The sequence below is a fragment of the Pogona vitticeps genome, chromosome 6 (genome assembly GCF_051106095.1).
Source record: "Pogona vitticeps strain Pit_001003342236 chromosome 6, PviZW2.1, whole genome shotgun sequence".
In the NCBI taxonomy this organism is placed as follows: Eukaryota; Metazoa; Chordata; class Lepidosauria; order Squamata; family Agamidae; genus Pogona; species Pogona vitticeps.
The window spans coordinates 31,043,226-31,065,445 of NC_135788.1; the positions used below are offsets into that span (position 1 = coordinate 31,043,226).

At 42.4% G+C, this 22,220-nt stretch overlaps 1 protein-coding gene across 2 annotated transcripts in view; it reads right to left on the reverse strand.

Moving 5' to 3' along the window:
- Window positions 1-14,737: 14,737 nt before the first annotated feature.
- CRPPA (CDP-L-ribitol pyrophosphorylase A) overlaps window positions 14,738-22,220 on the reverse strand; it is a 72,577-nt gene continuing 65,094 nt past the window's right edge. Inside the window, exon 11 of one of the 2 annotated variants that reach the window (XR_013537196.1) lies at window positions 14,738-16,238. The gene's annotated coding sequence lies outside the window, so the exon portion shown is untranslated. Of the gene's footprint in view, window positions 16,239-20,433; window positions 22,219-22,220 lie in introns of those variants that run through there. The other variant, XR_013537195.1, reaches the window with a different exon arrangement.

Below are 22,220 nucleotides of genomic sequence, written 5' to 3' on the forward strand. Positions count from 1 at the left end.
ATCAAAGGTATGTTGGAAGTGTAAATCACAAGAGGGAGGTTTTTACCACATGGGGTGGACTTGTAGAGAAGCAAAACAGTACTGGATAGCAGTGCATACTCTATTCCAAAAAATATTGCTTTGTAATATTCCGTTAAATCTAGAATTGTCTCTACTCAACATTATACCTGGTAATATAGAAAAGACAAAGATTTACCTAGTTATACATATAGTTACAGCAGCTAGAATTCTCTATGCTAAGAATTAGATGAAACTGGAGATACCAAAACAAGAGGAAGATTTGGGAAGTAGCAGAGATGGACATTTTATCAGAAATGCTAAAAGTCTGTCCAATACAAAAGGCAACTGAAAGATGGGATTCATTATACAAATAGTTTGAGTCAGTAGATAGAACTTCATAAATGTAGAACTAAATTAAGAGGTAACTGTAAGTAGAAATCTAGAAGGGCATTTAAAATATAGAAATGTGGAAAGCTGGTTAGACATTGTAACACGAACAATAAGATTTGATGGCAATACATTTTATATTCTCCTTCTCCCCCACCCCTTTAAAATCCCTTTTATCCCTTGTACCCTGTACCCAACTCCTAATTTTTTTTAAAAAAAAGCCAGGTCTGCTTGATTATGAGGGATGATAATTGACCATTACCTTCAGATTTCCGGTCCTTCTGAGTTCAGCTGCAGTCCTCGCAGAGTGGTACAGGTTTGTAAAACAAAAATATCTATCGATTATTTCAAGAGTGATGTACAAAAGTACAGAACAGGGCTCTGGACTTCAGTCCTCTGCTTCAGCTACCAAGAGAAAATATGTACATTCGTATATGCAACAGCAGCCAAAGTGTTAAACCACTAGTTAACAGGAAAGCAATGTATATTTTTAAAGAATATATTTGAAACATTTATATAACAACATTCATTCACAAGGGATCTCAGGGCTGTGTTCAAAACCTTTTCAAAAAGTGAAAGCAAGCCCAGTGTAAGCACCATATGGTTCTAAATGGAGGGGCAGAAAACCCCCAAAACAAAACCCTGATCAACCCTCAAACCTACAAAACTGTGTCCACTGAATAAGAAAATAGTGGGGGGGGGAACACTCTGGATTTAACTTTAAAGAGAGAGAGAGAGAGAGAGAGAGAGAGAGAGAGAGAGAAGGCCACTTCCAATCATATCACCTTTAGGAAGACATTCCAAAGTTGGGATTCCATCACAAAGACTCTCAGCTTCAGAATTACATAGAAGGGATTGGAAATTTTACTTTTCTAGATGACAATACCTAGAATTTGCTGGCTGAGGATTCTGGGAGTTGTAATCCAGAAAAGTAAGCTTTAGCACATAGTGCATTTCTCCCACTGAAGCATGAACATCTGCTGAAAATCTCAATGTATCTGCAGGAGGAAGAGATGCTCATTCAGCTATCTGACCTCCAGGTTGCTTGGTTTAACATTCCTTAGGTATTACAAAGCTTTTGTATAAGGAAAAACCTGTCCTAGGACATTTGGTTGATATTAAACTCAGTGCACTGATTGGATGCCTAAATCCTGCTCCTGGGGTTAAACCAGCTACTAAGAGGCAGAACTTTGATTAGGGAAGGGTGTCCAGGGCTTTGAATTCTTTCTAGCAAATTTCTTTGCTAGGGAAGTGTGTGTACCTGCCTGTTAGTACAGTGGTGCCTCGCATGACGACGTTAATTCATTCCGCGAAAATCGCTGTAAAACGAAAACATCGTCATGCGATTTTAAAAAGCCCATAGAAATACATTAAAACCCGATTAATGCGTTCCTAGGGCTTCAAACTCACTGTCCAGCAAAGAGCCTCCATAGGGCGGCCATTTTTGCTGCCCGTGCAGCAAGGAATCCGTGCCAGAAAACAGCGGGTGGCCATTTTTTTTACCCAGCGGCCATTTTGAAACCCCCAATCAGCTGTGTGAAAATCATCGCTTTGTGATGATCGGTTACCGAAACAGGGGGCCAATCATTGCAAAGCGAAATTCCCCCATAGGGAACATTGTTTTGCAATTGCTTTTGCGATCGCAAAAACATTGACATAAAGCGATTTTGTCATCAAACGGAGCGCTCGTAATGCGAGGCACCACTGTATTTGCTTGGGGAAAGGGCACAAATTAGCCCAACCTAAGTTCATATATGTTGTGGGATGTGGTGGCACTGTGGGCTAAACCACAGAAGCCTGTGCTGCAGGGTCAGAACACCAGCAGTCGTAAGATCAAATCCATGCGACGGAGTGAGCTCCCGTCGCTTTGTTCCAGCTCCTCGCCAACCTAGCAGTTCGAAAGCATGCAAATGCAAGTAGATAAATAGGTACCACCTCGGTGGGAAGGTAAAATGGCGTTCCCTAGTCACGCTGGCCACGTTACAACGGAAACTGTCTTTGGACAAGCACTGGCTCTACAGCTTGAAAACAGGATGAACACCACCCCCTAGAGTCGGACACAACTAGACTGAAAATGTCAAGGAGAACCTTTACCTTTAAGTGCATATAACCACCTCCAGCCACTCCTTCATAGACAATAGGACAAAGAAAACAGGTAGACGAAGCATGGAACTCTATCATCAATCCAAATGGAGACTGCAACCAAGAATACAGAAGAATACTGAAACTTCAAAGGGCAGCAATGAAGGAACTAGAAAAGATCATCAAGTGTTAAGGATGTGTTACTGAAGACCAAGATTGTCCACACTCTTGTATTTCTGATCGCCATGTATGAATGTGAGAGCTGGACAGTAAAGAAAGCTGACAGGGGAAAAAAATGATTTGTTTGAAATGTGGTGCTGGAGGAGAGCTTTTCTGTTACCCTGGACTGGTAGGAATATGAACAACCAGCTCCTAGATCAAATCAAGCCTGAACTATCTCTACAGGCAAAAAATGTTGAAACTGAGGTCGTTCCATTTTGAGCACATCATGAGAGGACAGGATTCTCTGGAAAAGACAATAATGCTGGGAAAGGTGGAAGGCAGCAGGAAAAGAGGAAGACTAAATACAAGATGGACTAACTCCTAACACCACAGGCTTGAGCTGAGCTGTTGAGGACAAGACATGTTGGAGATAGCTCATTCATAGGATCTCCATAAGTCGGAGGCAACTTGAAAGCATGTAACAACAACAAAAATAACAAGCATGGAAATAAGATGGCTATTGTATGCTCAGTCCTAGCTGTTTCTCTCCATATCTCTGTCCTGTCCCAGAATATGGCAATCTCACACAATTGGGGAGATTATGACCTTTAGCATAACTGATAGGACAGCAAAGGCTGGGGCACCAAACTCTCCTCAGAGATACATGTCTCAACCATCAGACTTTCAAATTAAGTTCATATTTACCATCCAGTGATCAATTGCAGAGAAAAAGCATACCAGATTTAAAAATCAAATTTGTATGTAAGACTTATAGGCAACCAAAATCACATGCTATGACAAGCTGACCACTCTCACCACTTGGAGGAGCACCTCTTTAAACCAAAGAACAAAAGTGGTGTATACGTTTGTGGGTTTTGGACTACAATTCTCAGAACTCCCCATGTAGCACAAGCTGATTACATTAAATCTGAAACAGGTACAACGATCAAGTTTGAAATCTGGTTCCCAAGTTTTGTCATAATGGGGATTTACAGGTTAAGTTAAAAAGTATCCCCAAGATTCTAATAATATTCTGACACCCCATAAGTGGGAAAGAATGAAATGAAATGCAGCAAGTGCCTGCATCTGTACAACGCACTGCTAAAATGATGATTACATGAGCATGGATAAAATAATCAACTTTGCAGTATAGTTTCAGCTGAGAGAGAGAAAAAACATACTTTACCTTTAAGGCTCATTTTTTATGTTATAGTCCCTCTGCTGGCCAAGAGGCAAAACAACATAGGCTTGGCTGATGAGACATCTTTGAAAGATGAATACTGTATATTGATTAAGCGGCCCCAAGTTAGAACTAGAGGGTCAGATCTTATAGCTGAAGCGACACTGGGTGTGCTAAAAGCCACTCCACTCCACCATTTTGTTTCTGATTTCAGGCATCTTCTATTTGGTTCTAGTTTCCTAGCTTTCTCCTCAGCACCAGAACTTGGAAATACTCCTTTTTCAGACGAGTGTATGGAACACTGGATTTAAAAAAATAATAATAATTGTTTGAACATTAGAAATTGGGAAGTGTCTGTTAGTTACCAATGGATTATCATTACAAGACGTTGGCTGAAATCCTGTTGTACAACTCCAGAGACGAAAGACAGATGGTGTAGCATTCATCCATTTCTAGCCAGCCATAAAAGAGTTGCCACTGCAATTCTTGGGGCTGTGAATGCCCACGTGCTTGGCACGTGCTTGAGAATCCCAGTGAGGATTTGTTAATTGCCAGCTGGAAGTAAGTGGCTGTTACAGTTTGCCTTCCAGGTGCATAAAAAATTAAACTTTATTTCAGCTGTAAATTTAAGTGTTGATTTAATGTACTTCCTGCAGAGGGCACAAGTTACTGAAATTCTCTAAAGGGAAAGTGGCCTATACCTTCCTTTAATAACCTTGGCTAGTATCCTGTTGCCTAAACAATGAGCAGAAGGAAATTGCACAAGTTCCCCCTTTGCTCTGGCAAGTTCCGCTTTGTGTAATCAGTTGTGTGACTAATCTCACAACAGGTATGAGAACATATTTATGAAATGGAGCTTACTGGAGTTGGGGGAAAGCTTATGTGATTTCTGTTCTATGTTTCACGTTAACATTACATTTTGTGCTCTTTTTTGGACCAATGCAAAAAGGATCTTGAAAGCCAAACTTCCAAAAGAACGGTCAAAATCATATTATGTTTTTACACCACCATAATGAGCCTCAGATCAGAGAGGCCAATTTCTAATGACACCTATACTTTGAGGCAAAGCTTCTCCCAGGATTTGCTAAAGAAGTATACCTGGGAGTGGCCAACTGGCTCTTTGTAGAGCCAGGGTTCCCAGCCTTGAAGTTCTTGATGGTCTCGCATCATGACTCCCAGAAGCCCTGTGATAGAATCTTAGGTATGTTAACTAAGGCTTTGAAGTACATTTATAGATGGAAAGGTTTGGCTCCCTAGGATAAATCTGTTAATCTCCTAATGTGTCATTTGCAAGCTTTGTTTTGGACTACAGCTCCCATCCTCCTCCAACCAGCATGAAAGTAGGCTAAGGATTCTGAGAGTTATAGTCCAGAACAGGAGCGTCCCCAAGCCCTGCTCGGCCCTACTGAACCTACTGACTTAGCTCAGGTCCCTGTTCGCATATCATTTCTGACAGCTGCCTACATTTTATTTAACGGATGTATTTAGGAGATGCTTGGTTGCATGCTCTCCTCGTCTGGTCGTGGTGATGGCAACTCCTCCTCAACTCTGGTGACTGGCTGGTTGGCTTCGGCAGGGGACCAGGATGGGGAGGAGTGGGAGCAGGACCCAGCTGTAGCCCCTGAGAGCCAGGCTGGTCGTGGGGCGGGGGCTGGAGAGATGTGGAGGCAGCAACAGGCTGTTGTGGGGGGGGGGAGAGAGATGGTGGTGGTGGAGGAAAAGGCCGCCGCCATCTTAGGGAGGATACCTGAGGAGGAGGTGATAGCAAAGCCACCACTTGAAGAGAGGACAAAAAGGGTGATGGAAGAACTCTCCGTCCCTCAGTAAAATCCAGTTTAAACCCACCCTCGTTAGCTCCACCTCCTGGAGCCCATTAAGGAACTTGTGGAGGTTGGGTGAGTGACTTTAGCAATCACTCAGTCATGAATTTTGAAGCTGGTTGCCCAGATGCAAGGCCAACGATCACATTGCATATTAGGTGAGAATTATATTCTGAAAAATCTATTTTAATAAGATGTTTTCTTCATCACATTAAAATACCTTTTTATGCAAATGTGGCAGGGTTTCACAGGTTACTTGGCTATTATAAAATGGGTTCACAACTCGAACAAGGTCGGAAAACACTGCACTACATCATGCCTTTAGCCTGACCTTTGCATTAGTTCAGAGGCGATGACTCCCACCACTGTCTTTTGGCTACACAAAATACACACTGGAATCGCTTGAAACACATCTGCCTATATAGCTAGCTGCCGGTGCATCATATTGTGATAGACATCTGTAATAGGAAAAGTTACTATTTTGGAAAAGTTACTTTTCATGCTTACAACTCTCTGAATCCCCTAAAGTGCTCAGCCAGCGGCTTTTCCAGCCTCTGGGTAACACAATTCCTCATTCCTCTCTGTGTCTCTACTTCTCAGTTGTTGCTAGCAGACCATGGTAATATGATGATATGTGCAATTACAAACACTTGCTTTTTCTTATGCAGCCAGGATCCATTACATATACTAGGCACAATTTCCATCCTGCACAATTCACAATATAAAATGTGTGTTTCCTCATAATGCACAATTTGCATATTTTGAACATGAAGATTTTAAGCTGGGAAAGTTAGCTGTGCAAAAATATCTTCCAGGCTCTGTATGTCTGAGTTGTTCTCAGTACCTTTGGCTTTTTGAGCTCCCCTGCTCAGATACAGCTTTTTAAAAAGTACTGTAGATATATATTCTTGACACCCAAGGTACGTTGCATAAATTGAATTTAAAAATGAAACCATGTACAGTCATTTCAATGCACTCCTAATAAATAGTTGAACTGCAGGGGGCATGAAAGCACCACTAAATAGTTACAATGGGCTTTATTCACACATACTTATTATTCCAGGTTGGTGTGATTTTTAGCTTTTACCATTCCGAATAATTCTTTACTTTCTTCTGTTTTCCTTACCTTTTAGGAAAAAAGCAAGCATGCCTAAAAAGCAAACTATCTCTGATTTACCAAAGGATGCCAACCACAAAACATTCTGAATTAAAATACTGATATCAAGTTCACGGCCAAGATCTGCTTAGGACACTAATGCAGCCTCCATGAGAGGTGACGCAACTGTGCAGGTCCTCTCCTCAAGAATGCAGTATTGATTTCCTTCTGCCAGCTTTGCATCAGAGGCATTTTGCTGGGTGTTTCCAAAATAAACGTTGCCAACATCTTTCTGCACTTATTGCTTGCTGGAAGCAAAGAAGACTGTTGGGTTATTATATTTATACCCTGCCTTTCTGCCAGATGAAAGCACCCAAAGGTGTTAGTATCAAATAAAGTCAAATTTAAAAAAAAATTAGATATAAAAACGGATTTTAAAATAATTTGCAGTGGAAGGAAAAAACTGTCACCAACCAAAGTCTCTTACACAACAACGCAAATTATATACCAGACGTTTGTCTGAAAGATAAGAGGGAAGAGATCATTCTAGCATCATTTGGCAGCATGTTCCAGAGCCTGAGTGGCAACCAAGAAAGCTCTCTAGTTACAGCCCTACCAGATGTGCCACTGAGGAGACCTGAACTGAGAAAGGCCACTCCCAGAATGTCTTTATGATCTCACCAGCACTCCATGAGCGAATATAGTTCTTCAGAGTGACTATTTAAAGTTATATATCGGGCTTTGTATTTTGCCCGTAAATAAACAGGTAGCCCAGGGAGGCGACTCTACACGTGGACATCACCAGATGGGTATTACCGAAATCAGATTGATTATGTTCTCTGCAGCCAAAGATGGAGAAGCTCTATACAGTCAGCAAAAACAAGACCTGAGGCTGATTGTGGCTCTGATCATCAGCTTCTTATAGCAAAACTCAAGCTTAAACTGAAGAAAGTAGGAAAACCACTGGGCTAGTCAGGTATAATCTAAACCAAATCCATTATGAATATACAGTGGAAGTGAAGACCAGATTTAAGGAACTCAATTTGGTGGACAGAGTGCCTGAAGAACTTTGGATACAGGCTCGTAACATTGTACAGGAGGCAGCAACAAAAACCATCCCAAAGAAAAGGAAATGCAAGAAAGCAAAGAGGCTGTCCAACAAAGTCTTACAAATAGCAGAGAAGAGAAGAGAAACAAAATGCAAGGGAGATAGGGAAAGTTACAGAAAATTGAATGCAGACTTCCAAAGAATAGCAAGGAGAGACACGAGGGCCTTCTTAAATGAACAATGCAAAGAAATAGAGGAAAATAATAGAAAAGGAAAAGCCAGAGATCTGTTCAAGAAGATTGGAGATATGAAAGGAACATTTTGTGCAAAAATGGACATGATAAAGGACAAAAATGGTAGAGACCTCACAGAAGCAGAAGACATCAAGAAGAGATGGCAAGAATACACAGAGGAATTATACCAGAAAGATCTGGATGTCCCGGACAACCCTGATAGTGTGGTTGCTGACCTTGAGCCAGACATCCTGGAGAGTGAAGTCAAGTGGGCCTTAGAATGTATGGCAAACAACAAGGCCAGTGGAGGTGATGGGATTCCAGTGGAACTATTTAAAATCTTAAAAGATGATGCTGATAAGGTGCTACACTCAATATGCCAGCAAGTTTGGAAAACTCAACAGAGGCTAGAGGACTGGAAAAGATCAGTCTACATCCCAATCCTAAAGAAGTGCAGTGCCAAAGAATTCTCCAAGTACTGTAAAATTGCACACATTTCACACTCTAGCAAGGTTATGCTCAAAACCCTACAAAGTAGGCTTTAGCAGTATGTGGACTGTGAACTCCCAGAAGTACAAGCTGGATTTTGAAGGGGCAGAGGAACTACAGACCAAATTGCTAACATGTGCTGGATTATGGAGAAAGCCAGAGAGTTCCAGAAAAAATCTACTTCTGCTTCATCGACTTCGCAAAACCCTTTGACTGTGTGGACCACAACAAACTATGGGAAGTTCTTAAAGAAATGGTAGTGCCTAACTACCTTATCTATCTCCTGAGAAATCTATATGTGGGACAGGAAGCAACAGTTCGAACTTGATTTGGAACAACTGATTGGTTCAAAACTGGGAAAGGAGTACGACAAGGCTGTATATTGTCTCCCGGTTTATTTAACATATATGCAGAATACATCATGTGAAAGGCTGGACTGGAGGAATACCAAGGCAGAATTAAGACTGCCGGAAGAAATATCAACAACCTCCGATATGCAGATGATATCACTCTGATGGCAGAAAGTGAGGAGGAATTAAAGAACCTTGTAATGAGGGTGAAAGAGGAGAGCGCAAAAATGGTCTGGAGCTCAACATGAATAAAACTAAGATAATGGGCACTGGTCCCATCACCTCCTGGGAAATTGAAGGGGAAGATATAGAGGCAGTGACAGATTTTACTTTCTTGGGCTCCATGATCACTGCAGATGGTAACAGCAGCCACAAAATTAAAAGATGCCTGCTTCTTGGGAGGAAAGTGATGACAAACCTAGACAGCATCTTAAAAAACAGAGGCATCACCTTGCTGACAAAGGTCCGCATAGTCAAAGCTATGGTTTTTCCAGTAGCGATGCCTGGAAGTGAGCTGGACCATAAAGAAGGCTAACTGCCAAAGAATTGATGCTTTTGAATTGTGGTACTGGAGGAGATTCTTGAGAGTCCCCTGGACTGCAAGGAGAACAAACCTATCCATTTTGAAGGAAATCAACCCTGAGTGCTCACTGGAAGGAGAGATCCTGAAGCTGAGGCTTCAATACTTTGGTCACCTCATGAGAAGAGAAGACTCCCTGGAAAAGACCCTGAAGTTGGGAAAGTGTGAAGGCAAGAGGAAAAGGGGACGACAGAGGATGAGATGGTTGGACAGTGTCATCAAAGCTACCAACATCAATTTGACCCAACTCTGGGAGGCAGTGGAAGACAGGAGGGCCTGGTGTGCTCTGGTCCATGGGGTCACAAAGAGTTGGACAGGACTTAATGACTAAACAACACCAGCCCAAGGAGGGCTTGTAACAAGAGAGGCCCTGAAACTGGTCCTCAGATAGGGTTATCCAGGCATTGGCTGAAGTCTCAAGAGAATTGCTTTGCTTCCTTAGATCTCCAGGCATGGAAACCTCAGGGTGCTCAATGCTAGGAGATCAGAAAGTGTGATTACGTCCATGAGGTGGCATCAAAGCTGGGCAGCCATTTCCACTAACTTTCACAGTTGGCACCAGGACATCTTGGTTCAGTGTGATGTGTCCACCAAAACTCTTGCAACAAGGAAAGGGAGCAAGGGATGGCACCAGGGGCCATCTGTACTATTTGGAGCATGACTAGAAGGAAGCAGAGTTCTAGATCACTTTTTTTCTTCCCTGCACCAATGCAGAAAAAGCACTCCCCGTGGGCTGACACTCATGTAGCCTTCCATGGATCCTAGTAGGAGCTTAGGATGTAGAAAAGCTCCCCACATTTCATGTGTTCTATAGCTAAGATCGCCCACAGAGAACAAAAGGAACAGTAGAAGCTGCTGCAGGTGCTGAGTGTTTTGCTGCTTGTTGGGCCACCAAAACATAGTATCCTCTTCCTGAGTATTGGGTTGCAACATTACCAATCAATATGAGCAAGGTTTTGCCCAATTTGAAGGCCTATATACACTTTCCCCCTTGTGCTTCCTTCCACAGCCAGTTGAGCCAGAAACTCCCATCAGCCCTCAACACATGCCTGCCCTACCTCAGTAACAGGAACCTAGCCTTCAGGCATTCCAGGGACAGACCTCTGGAAAACCTCAGGGGATGAGAAGCTGCTGACCTGGCGATTCTGCAATATATTTGTACTGGCTAAAGCTGACAAACACCTTTCAGAGGAATTACCCTACGCAGAACTTTTTATGAATACTCCAAATGGAATATGGCCATGTGTCACTTAGGCCAGACCAGAAACCACCAGAATTGGATGCAGCTGGTATAATATTAATAAAAGCTGTGTGCCATCAGGTTGACTTATGGCAACACTTCCCAAGGTTTCCTAGATATAGATTACTCAGAAGAGGTTTACCATTTCCTTCTTCTTGAGTTTCCTAGGACTGTGCAGCTTGCCTAAGGCCACAAAGGTTGGCTTTTTTGGGATGCACAAGAGGGGAATTGAACGCTCCACCTCCACAGCCAGATACCTTACTCACTGAGCTATCCAGCAGCTAATTCGGTGATACACTCAGCTTAAATGTACAAATGTACTCCTAGCTATTGCTGAGACCTACATATGCAAATTTAAGGTGGAATCCGGGAGTACACACAGATTACAAACCCAAATCTTCAAGGGAACTGTGTTTCCCTTCGACACAGATTGATTCTCCATTTTCTGATTTATTTCTTAACTCAGCCGGAGTGCCTCCATCTTGTCTTGCCTACCTTGTCCATTGCTGATATCAGACACTGATTTAGAACCAAAATAGCTTCCTTGGATATAAGCAAAAAGGAATGTTCTGGCTGGTGTATCTTCAGCATATTGGTGCCATCTAATTCCAAAATATCAGACTATGTCTCACAGCAGTTTCATTATATAAATAGGAAGAGAAACAAGATGGAATGCAGAGTGATGCCATGGACCAATGTATGTGGTGCTAAGCAGGGGTTCCTCAAGTGGTGACAGAAAAGAATGCTACCACAGTAGGTCTTCATGTGAGATCTTGCCCATCTTTGGTTGAACTTTTTGTACCAATGTTCTCTAGTTGCTGGCCTATGTGTTTTCTTACTCCCAGATGCCTAAAAAGCAGGGTGTTTAGTTGGCTCTACTCAGTGTTGGGTGCTCAGGTGGAAACTTCACATACCATCTTCCCCTTCCAGGAGTTAATCTCAGATAACTTTCTGAGATGACGAAAATCTTCAAAGACCATTGCAAAACCATCCGGATCCATCATCCCTCTGGGGTGGACCATTTTAATGGGTCCCCTCTCCCTATTTTGTGGAGGTCTCTGGAAGTTCTGTGGATATCTAGATCTCTCCAGGTATTGAGGTATAGTTTAGACAAACCCAGCTTGGCTTAGATGATAATGGGATTAAAGAAAGCTCTTCCATGCTCAGATTGCTATCATTCCGGCCAACCCAGAAAATAATACATAGTGTGTCCAGCCAGCAAGAGGGGCAGATGCATAGTTGCCAGAGAGGTTGTAAAGTCATGAGCCACTCCTGACAGAGTGGCTTCAGTGTGGATATCAAAGTCCCACCTACAACAAGCATAGGAATTTCGGCAATACCCCTAAGACCACCACAGTTGGTTCAAGAAAAGAGATTTTGGGAGGTGGGGCAGGCAAAATACCAACAGAATCCTCTACTGTCTTGGATGTCCACCTTCAAATACATGTACTCAGAACTGGAAGACTGCAGAATGGAATGGCTGCCCAGGTGGATTGAATGATAACAGACTGCTGCCGATTCATCCCTCTATCCGACGACAGATCTCAACTGCTACAGAGATCCAAGTGAGTGAAGCTGGGAAAGTTTTACACACACACCTCCATCTCATCTCATTGCCTCTCTCAGGACACAAGCAAGCTCAGCACACTCAGGTCCTGGAAAGTTGTTGTTTGCTCCTTCACAGACTAGCATTCATCAGTTGTACCTTTATCCCATGGGGTCTCTCACCATGTCTAGATGGGCTTCTGAACTGAGGAACAGTTTGGGAAGAACCAGCACCTTGTTGCTCTGTTCTCTCCCCCAATGACGTAACTGCCTACCCTGACCATGTTTTCCTCTGCCTTGACAGTTACAATGGCTTCTCTAGCTTTCCTCCACTGCCCTCCTGCTTCTTATAACACACAGGGCTGCTCCTACTGTTAGACAGAATGACGCAGGTGTAATGAAAGGGCATCAAATTATTGATTATATTCATATCATTGGATTTTTACTGCCAAGGAGTGGGGGTGGGTGGGATTTCCTTTCTTGTGACAAAATAACTTGGTTGGTAGCAGCCACTACATATCTAAAGTTGGCTGCTTGTGGAATTTGCTGTTATGCCTGGGGCAACGAAATGTCTTGAACTGACCTCAATAACCCTTTTCTCCTGCTAGCAATCAAAACCCACAGATCTAGTAAAGATATATTGGCCAGAGCCCTATTGGTTAGTTATGCCAACATTAAGTGCAATGATGTTAATTGCACTGATGAATTACCGCTACTTAACAAGCCATTGCATGCTTCCCTCATTGTGCACTAGTCGCATGAGTTCATGTAATTCTGGGCTACTGTGTGTGTGTGTGTGTGTGTGTGTGTGTGTGTGTGTGTGTGTGTGTGTGTGTGTGTGTGTGTGTGTGTGTGTGTACGTGTGTGTACGTGTGTGTGCGCGCGTGTGTGAGCCTTTTTGTTGCTGTGCAAAGGGGGTGATATCACAATCCTGCTTTCCTTTTTCATTCAGACTGATGACAACATTTGCAGTCAGACCACCAATACATTATTTGCTTTTAATAAATGGCACTGAAACTCAGTGTCAGTGGCTGGGGGAGGGGTGCTCTGGGATTGTGAAACTTGCCCAAGGCTACCAATGTTGGCCCTTCTCATGGATTCCCTTAAGGCAGGCTAAGGGAATCCAGGTTGCCCTTTGCAAAGATGGAGGTTGCAGCTTCCCTTCCCTAAATGAAGCTGCAGCCACCATCTTTGTAAAGGGCAGCCAGTGTCCGTTACTGCAGGCCAAGGCTGTGAAGGTCACTGCAGTGGGTGGTGATGGATGACAGCGGCGCTGGGCAGCGGCGGATGGTGGCAGCGGCTAAGGTAGGGAGAGGAAGGGGTGGGGGATACGCTGTGGGGGCAAGTCCCTGTGAAGCTGGCTATCAGCCTGCCCATCAGCTGATCCGAGGGATCATAGGCAGAATGAGAAGGCCATAGGAAGAGAGGAAAGGCTAGCCTTCCCTCTTCCTATGGGAGATGAATAAAAATGGGACAATATTCATCCATTCATATTCGTCAAGGTCTCTGGAACTAATGAATATGAAGGGATGAATATTTAATGAATCAGCAATTTTTATTGAATACCTCCATTCGGTTGTTTATTTGCCCCATATCTAATTGTAAGCATTTGCTTCTTGATCTGTAAGCAATCACCTGTCTAGCTCCAAATAATGAGAGGCACCCCCCCTACAAAAGTAGGAAACAGAAAAAAAACTACTAAATGGTATGTGGATGAGATCCAGAAATGAAAAGTCTATGGCTCTCTAGCTGTTGACAGATGCCACCTTCCATTATCCCTGATTGTTGACTGTGCTGGTCAGGTGTGATGAAAATTAAGTTCAACATCTGGAGCAGTGCAGGCTTTCCAGATGTCTTTGCCCTTTCAATGAACATTGTGAGGGAATGAGCTCCAGCAGGCAAAACAAGGAGAGTAGATACCCCTAAGTGTAGTTGAATGGCCCTTCTTCTTGGCAGGGATGGCCCATGTTCTCCTGCCACTCAAGGTAGGAAGGAAGATGCCCCTCCCTGCAATTGGCTGCACATTTCCCTGTCCCTTGTTGATGACAGAAATCCACCTCCCAGTGCAGGGGTTTGAGGGGGAGAAAGAGACACGGAGGGAGAAGAGAAGAAAACTTACTTTGGTGCTTTCTCCTGTCCTGCTCACCTCTTTGTGGGAGTACCACAGCAGCACTACTCCCTTCTCCCCACATCTACAGCAGCATATACAGTGGGGTCTCTACTTAAGAACGTCCCTACTTAAGAACAATCTAACTTAAGAACAGCTCCATTTGCTAAATTTTGCTTCTACTTGAGAACAGAAATCCAAGATAAGAACAGGAAAAAAAAACCTTTCCTGCTCTTTTTTTAACCTTAGGTCATCTTAGGTTTTAAAAAAATTCTCCCCATAGTGGTAGAGTACGTATTAACCAGCTCTGGTTAATGTACGAACGCACCTCTACGTAACAAAAAAACAGCCAGAACGGATTAATTGGTTTTCAGTCCATTCCTATGGGCAATTTTGCTTCAACTTAATTAAGAACATTTCAATTTAAGAACACCATTCCAAAACGGATTAAGTTCTTAAGTAGAGGTTCCACTGTAGTTTCTATGGACGGAAAAGAGCAGATACGGATTAAATGGTTTTCAATGCATTCCTATGGGAAATGCAGATTCAACATAAGAACTTTTCAACTTGAGAACCACCTTCCAATACGGATTAAGTTCTTAATTAGAGACCCCACTGTATAGACATTTTTTTCCCTGTTCCCCTCCTCTCTTTGCTGAAGGGGCATGCAGCACCCTGCTTCCTTCTCCTCACATCCAGTTTGCTTGGGCCCTTCCAAGGTAGTGTTAGCAATGGAGAAACAGCTGTTTTTTTCCACCTGACTCTGCATTTTGGTGTGTTCCTTTCTTCATGGTTTATAAGATGTTCCATGTACTGAAGCATTTTCATTGACACCTTGTTTCAAAATGACGCCAGCCCTAGCTGGCAGCTGACAGTAGGGGTGGTCTCTCCCAGTGCCCCAGTTGTTAGCCCTCGTTTATGCCTACCATGCTACTGTGGGGTTTCAGCAGGACTTGGATTAAGGCAGTACAGTGAAGGAACGACTGCTGTAGTTTGCTTCCACAATACATACCGAGACTGAGACTGCATTTCGTAGTGAGATGGATAAAATGGTGGGGTGATAATGAGAAACACTACCAGCTGAAGGCTCAGACTACACTCACAGTTCCCAAACCATCTTGGAGTTAAAACAAATGCTATAACAGTAGCTCTATTCTTCAATTAGAATTAGTGTTGCAAAATAGTTGGAAGAAATGTCCAAAGCAGGATCTCAGGAAGTCTGGATGAAAATATCCTTGATTCAGTGCTTGATTTAATGCAAGAAGTGGGTCCACCCATCGGCACATTTCCTTTCTTAAGTGGAAAGGTCAGGAAAAGGCAATCTTCATGTAGCAGAGATCACACTTTTCCACAGCGACTTATTATTGAGACTAGATCTGGATAAAATATGCTCCTACAGAATCTGCCCAATAACTTTAAATCTGTTCTACATAATACTAGAATGAGATTTAAATTCACAACAAGAGGAATATTACACACACATAGACACATATTTACACTTTTGGGGGGGTTAAAATTATATTCTAATGTAATAGTTACAAGAAAGGAAGTTTCTCTAAGAAACTCATTTCCCAGACAACACTTGACTGCCAGTTTAGTTTGATTTATTCAGCGCAGGAAATACAATAATTCTGGCTTTGTCTTTTAAACCTTCATGGGAAGGAAAGAATCATGTCCCTGGAGTCTCTGGGTGGCAGCTTGCACGAAGGTACACACAACACACACAGGATTAATGACGAGTTGTTATGATTTCAAACAATGAAGAGAAAGGTGGCTTTTGTGTTGTGCACTCAAGGCATTAGAAAACCTTTTGTTTTGCTTTCCCCCTCAGCTTAGTATGATTTCCTTGAGCGGGTGCTAAGCGGGCACTCCCCAAATCCTTTGCAGACAGTTGGTTTCCTTCCTTCCTTTTCTTTCCCCTACCAAACAAACAACAAACAAACAAAAAAAAAGATTACAGTTCCAACCCTTAAGACTTTTTAAATACTGTTTTCATTGCAGGTTTTAGAGCAAAGCCTGTTGGAGGTCTGGCCTGCATTGAAGCTGCTGGCCCATTGATCTGTTATATGCATGCAGAAATGGGTTTTAAAAGAATTCCCAGCAAGGGGAGGGATGCTTTCTTGGAAGGAAGATTTCCTTAGTTAACTAGCAGTTGCCACCATAAAGGGTTGCTCTTTCCACCAGATGCTGATCATCTGTATTCTATTGGCACTGGCAGTGACATCTGCTGCTAGCCCCACCAAGCAGAGCTGAGCAGAGCCAAAGACCAACAGCCTCAGTTCCTGCTCCAGAGCAGTGAGGAAAGGATTCTTGTGCCAGACCGTGGCCTTGGGTTAGAACACAGAAGGGGATCATTAAGTCGAGCAGGGTGGGCTTTGACTGAGAGACTGAGACAGAGGAGGGAAGCAAGAGGCTAGCAGCACAGAGCAGCACAGAGCAGCACAAAAGCAGCTTAGGAAGGATGGTAAAACATTGGTTGATGTCAGCTATGGGACAGCTGACGAGATTGTGGGGAAAGTGGGGTGGCCTGGGGGAGGGGGTGGACTCGGATAAAAGACTTTTCTAATGCTATCTGAGAAAAGCAATAACTGGCATTGCTAGAACTTTATTTAGACTTATACCCCACCCCTCTAGACAAAGTCTACTCGGGGCGGCTTACAAAAAATGATAAAATACAATAGAACAATATAATTACTAAAACCTAATAATACAACTAACTAGTGGATATATACATTATCAAGATGGGAAATTAAAGAAACGAAACAGTTAATTGACTGGAGGGAAGGCCTGCCTAAAGAGCCAAGTTTTTAAATGGCTTTTAAAAACACCCAGCGAGGGAGCCAGGCGGATTTCCGTTGGTATAGTATTCCACAGCCAAGGGGCCACTGCCGAGAAGGTCCAGTTTCTTGTTCTTTATTTCCGGGCCTCTCTTGGCGTAAGGCCCCTCAGCCGTCCCTGCTGGCTTTGTCGGGTGATTCGAGTAGACTTGGCTGGGAGAAGGCGATCTGCCAGGTATCGATTAACTGGATTTTAAAAAAAAACATACTAATCCTATGTAAGGAATGGGATGTGCATGAGAAGGTAGGCATAGGCATGTGCTTTTTAAAAACTCCAAACCTCCAAATGTTCTAAGAATTCTCCAGGTAGAATTCTGGGAATCCCAGCCCACAGACACCTGCATTTCACTCATCTGGATGGGCACCTCTTCACGCCTTACCACCTATATTAGACCTTACTTTTCAAAAAGGAACCTACCCCAGGCTTCCTGAGAGGCCTACACTGTGGGAAGTGTAATCCCACTGCTCATTAGGCTCTATCGAAGGCTTCTATGAGGAACTATACCTCCCACAAAAAAATGAGGTCTCCTAGGAAGCACTAGGGCGGTGTCCTTTTTGAACTTGAAGCAAGGCCTAAAGTAGGCCCTGGTCCAGGTGAATGAATTGTACGTGTCTGTAGAAATGTATTTGTTGACTGGGACTCCCAGAATTCTACCTGAAGAATTCTTGAAGAACTGTGATTATTGGAGTAAGAAGGAAAGAAAAAAAGCCCAACTAGGAATCCTGATTGCAGAAGTTTTATGAGAGTGTTCCTCCAACATGTTTTCAAGATTCTATCCAGATCACTGCATTCAATGAACAAAGGTCGTTCATGCAACTAGAGGGCAGCAATGTTTGATTGCAAAATTTGCATAGGTACTCATTTCCCATCTTTGCTTTAACTGTATTTTTGGTGCTGATAAACCCTGGCATAAGGGCATTCAGTGTGTTTGATGGTGCTTCAAACAAGCTTTCTAAGTTTGAATCGCTCTCCCAAGTGCTGAGGCTTACTGTAAGGATTTCTCCGCTTTCTCTTCCTCTGCCTCTTTGGTCGACATTGTGGTGCCTTTGAGAGGATGGGCAGGAATCCCTCTCATGTCTGCTAGAATGGTCACCCTTTATAGTTGGAAGCAGCAGCGAGGCCAGCTGCTTTGGTTCAAGCAAGTGTGTCGGAGCTCTTGATGGGTTCATTTCTTGACTTCAGCCTGTATGGGTGTGCCTGAAGACTGGTCAATAGGAGCGTGGCAAATCTAGGACATCCTTCTGTGTAAATCACTATTTTCCCCCTTTTATAGAAGGTACGTGTCTCGGATGGAAGCAATACTAGCTTTCCAGTTGTGCAGACTGAACAAATAATTGGGGTGAAGTGAATTCACTCCTCATCGTCTAGCAACAGGGGAAGTGGACACACCTAACTCTGACTCACTGGCTCTGTATAAACTTGCTGTTGTAGACTCCAATAAGATAGGATTAGGACACATCTAATTGATTTATCATGCACTTAATTGCTTTTATTTTTCTTTCAGCCAGACAGCACAAAGCTTCTTTCTCTAACTGTACTCCTATCTACTCCCCATGTCTCGCTGCATACTAGCACTGAACTGAAATGAGTGTGTTTTGTGACTTTTTAAAATCCCACCAAGAAAAAGACTTTGGGCAATTTGACACACCCTTGGCAAGAAGATGTGAAACTGTTCACAAAGAAGCAAATATGTGATAAGAGGGAACATGTTTCCGTTCTGAGGCAACTGGGCCAATACTTACTTGGGCTGGGCCAATCATTCTTAGTTGATGGGTCTAGCCAAAAAAAGAGGGGGGATGTGTGTCAGAAAGCATACCTGCTGAAAGCAATTCAGTGCAGACAGATGACATCCGTGTTCAGATGTGTTTACCCAAAAGCAATATACTGTTCAACAAGTTATGTGCAACTAGAGATAGAGCAGGGTGAGAATGGTAGCTTATGGTTTTGATGGCTGTAAAACTGCAAGATCATCGATAAAAAACAAAGCAGCTGCATGGTTGCCAGGGCAACAGAGATGTGATCCTCCCTCCCCCAAAAAAAAAAAAAAAAAAGATGAGAAAATAATTGACTGAATAGGAACCGGGAGGAATAGGAAGCCTCAATGTGCAGGTAGGTTTTCTGGCAAACATGTTCCAGTCCCTTAAACAGAAAACATTGCATGTTCTCTGGTGCTGAGTTGATATAGCAACCTGTCTACATTTCACAATCACAGAAATTGTTTTCCTAGACTCCCCCCACCCCCGTTCCCTAGTGTAAACCTAATGATTAGTTCCCTTTGAAAGAAATTAAGGTCATTGCATGGAAAGAAAGCAAAAAAGAAGTGCATACTGCTTATATACTGCCTCATAGTTCTTAAAGCACTCTCTAGGTGGTTTATAATTTAGTCAGGCAGGCTACATACAGTGGGGTCTTGACTTAAGAACGGCTCGAGTTAAGAACATTTTGACTTAAGAACCACTCTCATAGGAAAATATTGACTTGACTTACATACTTAGATTTGAGTTAAGAACTGAAAAAAACCCATGTGGGAGGCAGGGAAAGTGCAAAATTTGAACTTTCAGTTAACTGTTGGCCAGTGAAAAGGGTGCCTGTCTGCTTCCTCACTCCTCCCAGCGTTTAGAGAGTGGATTGGGAGACAGTCTTCAGACTGCCTGGTACTGCACTGCCTGGACTGTATTTTCCCTGCCTTCCCTGAACCTTTCTTGACCTAAGAAAAAAAGAAACAAAATATTCCCCTCTAATGGTTGAAGGCGGAATAGCAGCTTCCCATTAGTTTCTATGGACGGAAAAGAGCAGATACGGATCAAATGGTTTTCAATGCATTCCTATGGGAAATGCAGATTTGACTTGAGAACTTTTTGACTTGAGAACCGCCTTCCAATACGGATTAAGTTCTCAAGTCAAGACCCCACTGTATTGTCCGGCCCCCAGGAAGTTGGGTATTCAATTTACCAACCTCAGAGGAATAGAAGGATGAGCAAACCTTGAGCTGGCTACCTGGGGCTGAACCCAGGCCCTGAGCAGAGTTTTGGCTGCACTACCACAGTTTAACCACTGCACCATAAGGCTCCTGGTGAAGTAATTAACCAAAACATTCCGAGGAATTGAATGGAAAGAAAGCTAAGAAAGGAGCAAAATAATTGTACTGCAAGGATTATGTAGCATAGCACAACTGTCGACATAGTTAATTAGTTAGTAAGCAAATAACACTTTTTTTGGAGGAAAGACCAGAGAGCCCAAGGTATTACCATAAAATGCTCCATTGAAGACATCATGTTCAACATTATTTTATTTATTTATTTGGCTTTTATACCGCTCATCTAGATAAATTTACTGTGGGTGATTTACAGGCCAAAAAAGCAATAAAATGAAAACATCAATAATAATAATAATAATAATAATAATAATAATAATAATAATAATAATAATAATAATAATAATAATAATAATAATAATAATAATAATAATAATAATAATAATAATAAAACAAAAACAAGCAAACATAATCCAAGATGGAAAAACCAAGGGAAGAAATTAAGTAATGTCAGGAGAGAAGGCCTGCTTGAAGAGTCAGGACTTCAGTTTATTCTTAAAAATTCCCAGCGAGGAGCCACGCGGATCTCAGGGGGAAGGATGTTCCAAAGGCGAGGGGCCACCACCGAGAAGGCCCGGTTTCTAGTTTTTTCCTTCTGGACCTCTCTCGGAGTTAACCCCCTCAGCCGTCCAGCCTGGCTAGAACGAGTGACAACGGGTAGAACTAGGTAGAACTACCATGAAACATGTCTGGCATTGTTATTTTACACTGACACAAATGATCACACATACCACAGATTAATGCAAATTGTGTGTGTATTCTGTGCCATAAAGTCGAAACCAACCTATAGCAACCCCAAATATCTCAAATTAAGTGAGATATTTAAGGAGTGGTTTTACCAGTTCCACTCTCCCAGTGAGTTTCCATGGCCAAGTGGGGATTTAAAGCCTGTTCTCCAGAGTCCTAGTCTACTACTCTATCCATTACATCACACTGGAATAAAAAGCTGCAAAAAGAGTATGCCCCTGTTGGCAGAGCAAAAAAACAAAAAACAAAAACACACACAACACAACTGATGAGGAGAAAAGTCTAGGCTTATTCATGATTAGTTGTACATTGTGCAGTTAACACTGAATTTAATTGTGTTAAATATATTGAATTTAACCATGTCAAATCTAGAGCAATATGGTGATATTTTGCAATGGAGTTGACCCCTCTTGCAGAACAAATGTAGAGTATTAATCTTAAAGGTGCCTCATTACTTTTCCCATTTGGTTTTCTTGTTGCTGAAACAAACACACACAACTACCTCTGAGAAGACTGAAACATTTTAAACAAACCATTTTAGAAAACTGACTAATGTTAAACACTTCATATCTCATCATTTTAGGAAACCATAACATCATGTGGAAAAAACACATTAGCAAGTCCAGATGCACCAAACTCCATGATGGCACAGAAATTTGAAGACACAACACCTACAAGCATTTTTTTTGAAATTTATGAAGCATTACTTGAATGATAGTTGCTAACATAAGACACACAAGAAGTCTGAGTTCTAGCGGTAGGGCATGAGCAAAATAGAAATGAGATGATTAATGAAAAAAAGCTTTCCAGAACTGTTTCCAGCATCATGAGAGTCTAAATTTAATGTTTCTCCCACAAATAATGTCCTTCTCGTTTTCTAAAAGTTAAAACTGTAATATTTTTTTTGTCTCCGTCAAAATAACTTCGCATTTAAAGTGTATGTGCAAAAGAATAAAGGGGGGAAAACAGAGAAAACAAAACCACATTTTGCTGAAGGTACTGTCGTGTTCCCATGTCTGGGATCTATCCAGTAGAAAGATGGCAGTGAAGTAGTGCTTTTCTAGTTGGGTCATATGCTGTATCACACAAATATAAAAGCTAGCAGTTTGTGGAAAAATGATCAACTGGAACACTTCAAGTAGTTATTTGTTTTGCATATCTTGGCATGCTTCCAAGCAAAGTCAGGGAGAAAAGCTAGCTGTAGGTTCAGGTAAGTGATCCT